The sequence below is a fragment of the Ambystoma mexicanum genome, chromosome 1p, assembly GCF_040938575.1.
Source record: "Ambystoma mexicanum isolate Mex_15411 chromosome 1p, UKY_AmexF1_1, whole genome shotgun sequence".
NCBI lineage: Eukaryota > Metazoa > Chordata > Amphibia > Caudata > Ambystomatidae > Ambystoma > Ambystoma mexicanum.
The window spans coordinates 1,445,508,984-1,445,519,499 of record NC_090921.1 but is presented as its reverse complement, the minus strand read 5'-3'; the positions used below and the strand labels follow the sequence as shown (position 1 = coordinate 1,445,519,499).

Genomic DNA, 10,516 nt, shown 5'->3' with positions numbered 1-10,516 from the left:
AGAGGGGTTGATTGAAGGCTGCGTGACGGGTGGCGCTGGGTCCAGGCCAGCCTGTGTTATTGGGGCAGAGGGTTTGAGGGGACTGCTGTTGCCGGAATGCACTTGGGGCACAGTACCTTCTTGGTGGGCGAGGGCCGCCTCATTGGAAGTTGCACCCCTCCTCCTCTTGATACCCGGTGTGCTGGTTGGGGGGGCAAGGACTCCTCAGGTCAATGTCAGCTCTGGATAATATGGAAAGGCTGGAGGAGGGGGCACCGCGCAACCGCTACGGCCGCCTGCTCCTGCATGCGGTGCTCCTCTCTGCTTCCGCTCTGTCCAGGTTTGGATGTCGGACGAAGGGGGGTTTAGGGCTGTGGTGCCAGTCCCCTCTGTGGCCTCGATCGGGGGGGCTGGCTCTGCTGTTGTGTGCTTGCGAGTTTGTCTCCGATGGCTCCACTGCAGTATGGAGCGGTGTGTGCGGGAGCTCTGGCTAAGCAGCTGGGTTACGCTGCCAGGTCACTTTCCTTGCTTCCCCGGGAGTGCCGCAGGCCAGGAGCTCCACAAGTTCTTCTCAGGATGGCCGCGGCACTCGCTTCGGGTTGCTGCTGGAGGTCCGTGTCTGCAGCGCTCTCAGTGGGGTTGGTGCGGGGGCTCCACAGCACTTCTTCCGCAATATCTCGGTTGCGTGCTGCCATTGTTAGAGGCTCTGTTCGCCACTGCATTGGGGGTCTTTCTGGTGACAACAGCGTACTGAAGGCCCGATCTCTCGGCTCATGCACAGCATTCCAGCGAGGTTGTATTCTGGTCCAGGCAGGGCGAGAACTCAGTAGTGACGGGTGGATCGTAACTTTTGGCTCATGGCAGTGCTCAGAGATGTTGAGTCAGACTAATTTCCCTCCGGGTCTTCAGTGATAAAACAGGATTCATTGAGAGACACACAGGAGCTCAAAGGAGAGCGGCCATCTTGGTCGGCTCTCTAGTGCCATCCAGCAGACTTGACTTACGAGGGAGCTCCTGTGGTTTTCGCAGGGGTGCCACATTGACTTACGAGGAAGTCTGAAGGCTTTCTCAGGAGTGCAGCCTTGACTTGCGAGGGGGCTCTCGTGTTTTCGCAAGGGTAATGGATGGTGGATCAGGGGTGAACGCGGAGGTTTGCACTTAGGTTCATATATGGCTGGGTTTTAGTTTTTTGTGGGGGAGTGTTGTGGGCATTCCTCACGCAGCTCAATTCCCTTTGCATGTCTCCTAGGAATGCGTGTTTGTATCCATGAATACATGGAGCCCACAGATTTACCTATGCGCACAGGCTCGCGCAGTGTCGTTCTCGGCGCGTGGCCCTTGCGAGATTAATATGCTTTTTTCCTTGAATCGGGCCCTATATGTCTCACATCTGTGCTATAGCTAAAGTGAGTGTTGAAAGTGGTATCGTGTTCGTTAAGATCACCAAATGCATGGTACTAGGCTTTGTAGTAATTAAATAGTTTGCACTGCAACATTGGCATTGGCAACTTTTGTATTACTTTACATTTTGCTGTCTTTACATTGAGTGGCATCGCCAGCATTTGTAGACTTGATATTTGTATTGGCCTATATTATTTGTTTTCCAGAGATGTATATATGTGTAACGGTATAAATGTCATGAACACACACAGACACATAACATATACACAATATATACAGATCTATTATGATACCGAGAACCCATCGTCACAGTCTCTACACTCTGCTTACCACTGAATTCTGAGCAATGACTGGCTACTCCTAGCAATTAAAATCCAGGGCAAAGACACAGCAGATTCGTTTGGCTGAAAGGCTCTGCCATTCATCATCTCAGCTGCCATAAAATAGCAGTAGATGGAATCTTTGATTTTAGTTTTAGGAGAACATAAATCAAAATCCAAAGGAGGGCTGTCAGGAGGATCACGAGCATGATCCATTGGAGAAAGGGCCAAAGCGCTGAGCCCCACTTTTATTGTGCACAGCCAGATCACACCGTGACGCATGGAGATGATGCCAGAGACAGCTCCTGGTGTTGCTCAAGCAGGTTATCCCAAGTGACCCGTAAATAGCCTTTCACATGTAGAGTATAACTCTAAGCACAATACCCGTATGCTTGATCTGTCTTCATGTGACGCAAATGAACAACACTGAGGTTCTCAGCAAGGGTTTCACAGTATTTTTGCAGTCTGATTTCTCGCTTTATTTTCCAGAATCTCAAAAAGCGTGCATCAGTGGGAAAATAACTTAGAACATAATACACGAATGGAAATACCGCGAGAACAGCGAATATCTATGAACACGCATGTAGTCAAAACGAGTACTTCACCAAAATGGGGCTGGTAAAATATAAACCGAGTGCAGCAAATACGTTAGAAATAGAAAAGGCAAGAAACAAGCAAATAGCGTGCCCAAGGAATAGGGAATACACTCTGGACCCCCAAGAGACAGCCAGGAGACCTCTGATTTATCAACTTCAAATCCACTCTTCTTGTTCAATTACAAGTCCAAATTAGTATTGATATTTCCTACAGTGGAAAAGAACTTTGAATTATAAGTGAGCTGAATTATATGTTACTGAAGAGGGAAAATGGAGACCAAATCCATGCCCCCGCACCCCAAGCACCCCAGCGCACCCATGGGTGACAAATATGCTGAAACACACCCACTTCACCAACAGTGCAACTTCTATGCTACATTAGAATCAATGCTGCAATATCAGAATCTACAAACACAAAAATCCCTGTTTAAAGGCTTGCAAATGCCTATATGAATTAACATGGTCTAAATGCACAGTGTAAAGCGATGTTTCAGGAAAATTACAGCTAAGTTCATTTCACTCACTGAACACTGAACACTGGCTGCGGGAGCCTTATCAACATTCCTCGCAAAACAAGTCCGACTTGCCAAGGCCGCAAATTCAAGATAAAACTACTTTCTGCAGACAGACATTTTTTAATTATCCACAAATGCGAGTAAATCACGGCAACCCAGTGTGTTTTTTTTCTTTCTGGGAAAGAAAGACATTTTCTCAAGGACACGCACAACATTGAAACATAATTTGTAACAAGCCAGAACCAGGTGCGAACTGCTTGTCCAGCTAAAAAGTTATGGGAACAAAGTCACATTGCAACATGATTAGGATTAGGTAATGGGGGCTGGCACAGCTAAATCAACCCACTGACGCAGGAGGTAAATATCCAATTATCAGGCTCTCTATAAGTGCTACATATGTAACCCACCACTCTGCAGCCAATAACAGGAGGAGATAGGTTTCTGGGAGCTGATCCAATTTTGTGAGGTCAGCCTGCAGTGTGATTATAAAACTTACTTGCAAGACAGCCCCGAGGGAGACGGCGCCTGAACTCGCGATACACGATGCTTTTCTTTGGCTTTTTTTTCTCTTCTGTGCCTAGAAATAAAGCAGTTTGAAACATGTTGCTGCCTGCTTGGAACTCTAGTGCATTTCTGGGGGCCATATGGGAGGTGTTGGGGCCTCCCATAGCTGGTGAGGATATGGCTGCTGGCCCCCCACTGCCCTGGGGGTGGGGGGGGATCCAGCTTCTCCCCGACAAGTTGGTGCCCTCTGTGAGGCTCATTGCTCATTGTAACATGAGTGATTGAGCTCTGCCTGCGCAAGCCCTGTGATGGACTGAGCTCCCTGCCGCCGACTCAAGGAAGCTGTGAGACCCTCGCCTGCACCTGAAGACCACCGGAAAAACGCGTAACCGGCTAAAGGCTTCGGGGGCCACTTGGAAATACCCCGCTTGAGGGCAGGTGAGAGCCCTGCAGGAGAAGGGGTCCGGTGAAGCGCATTGAGGGAGTGTCCAGCAGTGGTGCAATTGCCAGTGCAGCATAGGAAAATGTAAGTAAACAAGCAACATGGGCTCTGAGGGGGGGAAATGTTTAAAGTAGAAATGTTAAAGTGTTTTTTTTTAATTTTTTTTTTTTTTTTTTTGTTTTTAGGGAGGGATTGTAAATTGGGTGGTGGGTGATTGTACATTGTCACAAAATTCAGCGCATTGGTATTGATCGGCACGTGAATTGTAGTTGGGACTGGGGTGGTGGCAGTGGTCCCTTCTTGTGTTTTTGAGCATATTGGGTGGGGTAGTGACTCCCTACACATAGAACAGGAGTGCCGCGCTGATTGGTCTAGAACAGGAGTGCCGCGCTGATTGGTCTAGAACAGGATTGCCGCGCTGATTGGTCTGGATGGTGATTTCATGTACGGGGTCTGGATTTCCTATGAATTGACGTTATAGATCAATGAGTAGATGAGGTTCCCTGCTAATTGAGCGTTTTAGTTCAGTGAGTGGATGATGTTTTCCCGCAGGAGGTAGCTAGATTGTTCCCGAAGTGCGGAAGATAGTTGGCTGGTTAAGGTCCCCTGGTGAGGAGCGTATCATGCACTAGGCGACGCGGTGTGTGCAGTTCAATTATAAGAGTTTATTGTGGTTTACCTTGTTCCAGTTGAGACAGGAAGACAGCTGTGGGGATTGTGGGGTTTTATTTTGGGATTTTTTGTGGGGTTGGGAGAAATGGGTTATTGTTCTGTGTATGCACATTTGTCTTTTCATTTGCATTGTGTTTTTAGTTTGGTGACGTCACCTTCAGATTGATGCATAAGGACACAAAGTTTTGATGGTGAGGAGATAGTGGTGTGGTTTTGGAGAATAGGTGACCCAGAGGCGGTGTGTGGAAGACACATGCGCAAGATTGTGGGGGTGTGCCGGAGAAGGCAATGGTTTGGTGAAGATGGATTGCACGTGGAGTGCACTGGCTAAGGTGCGGAGCAAAGAAGGCTCACAGAAGTTGAAAAAATGTTCAATTATTTTCTAACTTTTGCTCCCTGAACAGCGGACTACCGAAATTTTCGAATTGAATAGAGGTAAAATGTATCACACAATACAGAAATGACTCCCCTTCACTTGCTGTGTAGCACACAGCTTCCATGCTGAAATAAGTCAGTAAAACATAGTGTGCAAAGATTCAAAAGTACTGAAGGTAAATTAAAAAGACCATGGCTGCTCATAGGCGGCTTCTCCAGAAGCGTGCAGCAATCGCTAAGGACACACATACACAGCACTTACACGGGAATAGCTTTAAAAGCACATGGCTACAGTTGAACTGTGTGCACGAAGGAAAAGGAAAATGCGAGGGGTCAGCTGATGTTGAACAAACACGAGCAGAGGGAAGAGGGGACTCACCCTTCTGAACCTCCGGGAGTGTAATATTTGATGACACAGGGGCAGAGAAAGGCAGATGAGGACAAGTAGGCACAAAATAAATCATTCAAGCATGCGATGGGAGGGGCATTTAAAAACAGCTTCAACACACATGCACAAGAATCACAATAGCAGTGTCAACAATCACCACAATATGCACCGCCCATGTGGGGAGGATACATGGGGCAGGATGGGATCATTTCAGCAGACACCACAAGCACCAATGCAGGTACTGTTACTATTACATGTACAGACACAACAAATGACAGCACCACTACCCCAGGACTGACTAGAATGACAACACAGGGGCACTGCACAGCAGCCAGCACCCATACAGAACACTGACACAATAGCAATGGTACCGGTTACATGACTGGGTGGGGTCTTCCTGATGGGGAACAAATCTTTCAAAGGACATAGATTGACATTATACCGCTAATAGGACAGGCCAAGACAAACTTGATTTGACTCACTCTGCCACACACACTCATGCTCCGCTTCACCGACAGAGCGGGCGAGACGCGCGCCGACACACACACTCACGCACACTCAATAATGCAGAGGACAATTGCATAGGGGTGGTGATAGGTATAAAAACATTTTCTTTTCTGGGTGACAGTGGGGCGACTAGGCCATGCATTAGGGAAGAGACATTTGTGACATCATGAGCAATGTGGATATGACCACCTTATTAACCGAGAAATACATAACTTGTTAAACACCAGACATACACATGTTGAAAGTAAGGAAGATTGTTTAAGAATAATGGGGGTGCACGGTACAGAGGGGGGGTGCATAATGATAGCGCATCACAAGAGAGTACATTTAGCTACATTTTGAGCACACATCTTTCAGTGAGGAGACTGGGCTCATGAATACACGATTAACACAGAACAATTAAATGAGACACACAAGGTGGAAGAAGGTGCACTTGAGGGGGGAGGACTACATTTCATTGACAGTTCACCACAGGAGGAGAGAAATAGGGGTAAAGGGTGGATGATCCATGTTCCCAACAGAATTAATTTGGCGACAAGATAACAGTGCAAGTGGTACTGCCACTAGCGCTTTTGAAAATAACACTGGCACAAATGCATTAGCCAACACACATAGGGAAAGAGGTCATTGCTGCACGAACTGGAGCATAATGGTTGCATTAAAATTTGAGAGCAGATATTGGGGGGAGAAATATATATTGTTTAAATGTAACAGTAATTAGAAATATATATATTGTTTAAATGTAACAGTAATTAGAAATATATATATATTGTTTAAATGTAACAGTAATTACAGTAGTGGAGTAATAAAATACTAGACTAAATGAGTAATTAACAGAGTAGGTAGGATTTAAAAGGTGGACATGGGGTGGGATAGAGAGAATGGGAGCAAATTGGTAGCGGATTTCATTAGTACCAGCTTAAAGTGCCTGCAGTTCACTGCAAGGCACACCCTGAGAAGTGAGAGAGGAGCCATAGAAAAAAAAAAAGATTTTAAAACCCTGCGATTATCTTAACTAAGTAACATGGTGCACTTAATTTAGAAACACAGCCACCCTATATGACAAATTTATCACCCTGATGTTTCCCTATTTAGCTTGTCAGTGCCTGATGCCCCACGGGACAAAGGCACGCACTATAAATAACGTATAACAAAAGCACAGTAAATACAAAGATCCAAAGGCCCATTTGTACACTAGCACCCAATTTGCATATATATGATCAAAGTGTGTAATGAGTATCTTCACAAAAATTAAGTGCCTACCCATTTTCTGGGTACATTCCGAATTGTGTAATAATTTACAGTCAGACCGCCATTGAACGCCACCAGGTGGTGACAGGATGGTGCATAGGTGTACCATTGGCTCCTCCCACTAGGACACTGAATAGTGTGAGAGTAGTGCAGAGAGGTTAGGTCAAGAAATTGAAGAATATGTAAATTCTCAGGTCTCAAGCGCTTCCATTTCATTTCTCGCCAGATACAAAGGACCCAGGGCAGGCCTGAAGACAACGGACAACCAACACCCAATGGCTATGGACTACAGTGGGACATTTTCCCCTCCTGACAGACTTTGTCAGAAGTGTAAGGCGTCAAGCCCTACAAAGCGGTGGCCACCCTGGCAACGAGGGAGCAACGATCAACAGGGCCAACGCAAGAGATTTTCATGAACTACAAAGTAGCACGAACACTCCCGAGTTAGGGAAACATGGCCATCCCATGGTCCAACGCACACCAGCAACTAGAATAGGGACAGACACACGCATTTCCAAAGTTTAATTGAGTTTCATATTACATTTTGTGCACCTACAGCTGTAACACTGTTTTGTTTCTTCTCTTTTCCCCGCACATGCAGGTTGTTGCGTATGTATGCTGTTAGAAATGTGTAGGAAATTTCATTAATGTTATCTTCCATTAGAAACTGTGAGGTCCACTGAGTAAAACATTGTGAAGCATTCCCCACTCAATTGCCCACCCTATCAAGAACCTCAGACCCGTTAGAGCATGTTTCCCTGAAGTATATTTCCTTGCTTCCATTGAATAAACAGCCCAAGATTTTCCCTACCCATATTGAGAAATTTTGAAAACCCAAAATGTCCGGGGGAAGGTTTGATTTTTGCCCTTAGTGATTGTTTAGTTCGCGGAGCTTGATGTTACTAACATGTACTAACGTATTAACGCTTTTCTTGCGATTTTCAGGCGGGCAACTTTATCATCTCATCAGCTGCAAGGACCCAGCAGCGTAAGTGGTTATGGGCACGCAAATAAGGACTTTTACCTTCACGATGGGACTATTAATGATGAACGAAATTATGGGGGTGGTACTTTGAAAATTATTTGTAATAATGAGCATTACCGCTGTATCCCCTGCTAACATTCCCTAACCTAAGCAGGAACAGTTACGGCGTCAGTGGGTAAGGAAAAGCTGCTGCTAAAGTAAAGAGAGTTAAGGGCAGACACAAGGGGAGTAAAACATACACATAACACACATATCAGAAGTGACCAACAACATGCACACATGTACAAAATTGGTAGGGACACCACTGGAGAGAGCTGTCCTGACTGTTCTTTAACATATGCCGGAAGAGAATTGATTACAACAGAAATTACTACAGCAGAGCACGACGCCCATGTATGACAAGGTGCGAAGAAGATTGCAAGGGAAAACAGCAACATTGAGATTGAAAAAATAAATAAATAAATAAATAATAAAAGAAGAAAGAAAAACAAAAGGAGAGAAGAACAAATAAAATAATAAGAGACAAAAATATGATAAGTGCCTAACAGAGTGAGAGAAAAGAGCAAAGATGGTCACTGAAGAAGGACGTATACTGTTAAGGTACCAACGTTATGTTACCAGCACAACAGTGACAAGAAGTGGACAATCATGCTGGATGCAAGAAGGTTGAGAGAAGTTGAGAGATGAGAGCAGGAACATCACTGCTTATGGACTACTATTGAGCACATGCATCCAAAGATCAAGAGAAACTACCACTGAATTGGGGAGGAGAGTGTTCATTGGTGCGCATCAGCATGCCCTTGTTGGTGATGACCAAGGAAGATGTGAAGAGTGACACATTCACCAAGGTGGAAAACAACGGAAGAAGAGAAACAGACAGAGAAGTAAAAAGAGGGGGGAATTACTTCTCGAGCGAGAAAGAAGAATGAGTGGGTGCAGTACCAGCATACCAAAGAATGATCAGCAAAAAATGTATCTGAAAAGAGAAAGCAAAGAACTAGCTAGTGCTTGCATGGTGATGGATGACATCATAACTGCCTGGTTGCTTGAAGGTGATAACGGAAGGACGAGTACCGAGCACAGCACCATTGTGCAAGATAGAGATACATTGCAAGAGAACAACAGAGGAAGTTATCGGAATGCAAATAAGAGACATGGTGAAAGGAAGAGCCGGACTAAGATAGCGGTGCGCAACATGGTTCCAGCAGTAATAAAGGTGGCCACTCCCTGTGATCAGAGGAAGTACGAAGGGGAGTGAGTGTGGTGGAACACAGAAGGGGAACACTCCTATATGTACTGTTGATCAACAACAATGCAGAAAATTATGGACACTTCAAGGAATTGGCAAAGATATGCAGACCGGAAGGAGGTGAATGTTGCTTGGTGGTGTGGTCGACAAAGTCGACCAGAGGGGGGACTGAAGAGGGAAAATGGAGACCAAATCCATGCCCCCGCACCCCAAGCACCCCAGCGCACCCATGGGTGACAAATATGCTGAAACACACCCACTTCACCAACAGTGCAACTTCTATGCTACATTAGAATCAATGCTGCAATATCAGAATCTACAAACACAAAAATCCCTGTTTAAAGGCTTGCAAATGCCTATATGAATTAACATGGTCTAAATGCACAGTGTAAAGCGATGTTTCAGGAAAATTACAGCTAAGTTCATTTCACTCACTGAACACTGAACACTGGCTGCGGGAGCCTTATCAACATTCCTCGCAAAACAAGTCCGACTTGCCAAGGCCGCAAATTCAAGATAAAACTACTTTCTGCAGACAGACATTTTTTAATTATCCACAAATGCGAGTAAATCACGGCAACCCAGTGTGTTTTTTTTCTTTCTGGGAAAGAAAGACATTTTCTCAAGGACACGCACAACATTGAAACATAATTTGTAACAAGCCAGAACCAGGTGCGAACTGCTTGTCCAGCTAAAAAGTTATGGGAACAAAGTCACATTGCAACATGATTAGGATTAGGTAATGGGGGCTGGCACAGCTAAATCAACCCACTGACGCAGGAGGTAAATATCCAATTATCAGGCTCTCTATAAGTGCTACATATGTAACCCACCACTCTGCAGCCAATAACAGGAGGAGATAGGTTTCTGGGAGCTGATCCAATTTTGTGAGGTCAGCCTGCAGTGTGATTATAAAACTTACTTGCAAGACAGCCCCGAGGGAGACGGCGCCTGAACTCGCGATACACGATGCTTTTCTTTGGCTTTTTTTTCTCTTCTGTGCCTAGAAATAAAGCAGTTTGAAACATGTTGCTGCCTGCTTGGAACTCTAGTGCATTTCTGGGGGCCATATGGGAGGTGTTGGGGCCTCCCATAGCTGGTGAGGATATGGCTGCTGGCCCCCCACTGCCCTGGGGGTGGGGGGGGATCCAGCTTCTCCCCGACATTACATTCTCAGCAAAACATCTGAAAATAAGTAAAACTAAGAAAGAGTGCTGGAAATGAGCTGTGCACTCTCAGGTGTAAGAATGTATAACCAATTATGAAACAATAATATGTTGCTTAGGAGAAAAACAACATGGATTCTAGAAGCCACAGTGAGGGCGCATCAGT

At 45.5% G+C, this 10,516-nt stretch overlaps 1 long non-coding RNA gene across 1 annotated transcript; it reads left to right on the top strand.

Moving 5' to 3' along the window:
- The first annotated feature begins 2,558 nt into the window (after positions 1 to 2,558).
- Positions 2,559 to 10,213, top strand: LOC138455145 (uncharacterized). Its single transcript, XR_011261791.1, has 2 exons — positions 2,559 to 3,841; positions 7,177 to 10,213. It is a non-coding gene; the product is annotated as an uncharacterized lncRNA (long non-coding RNA).
- The last annotated feature ends 303 nt before the right edge of the window (positions 10,214 to 10,516 follow it).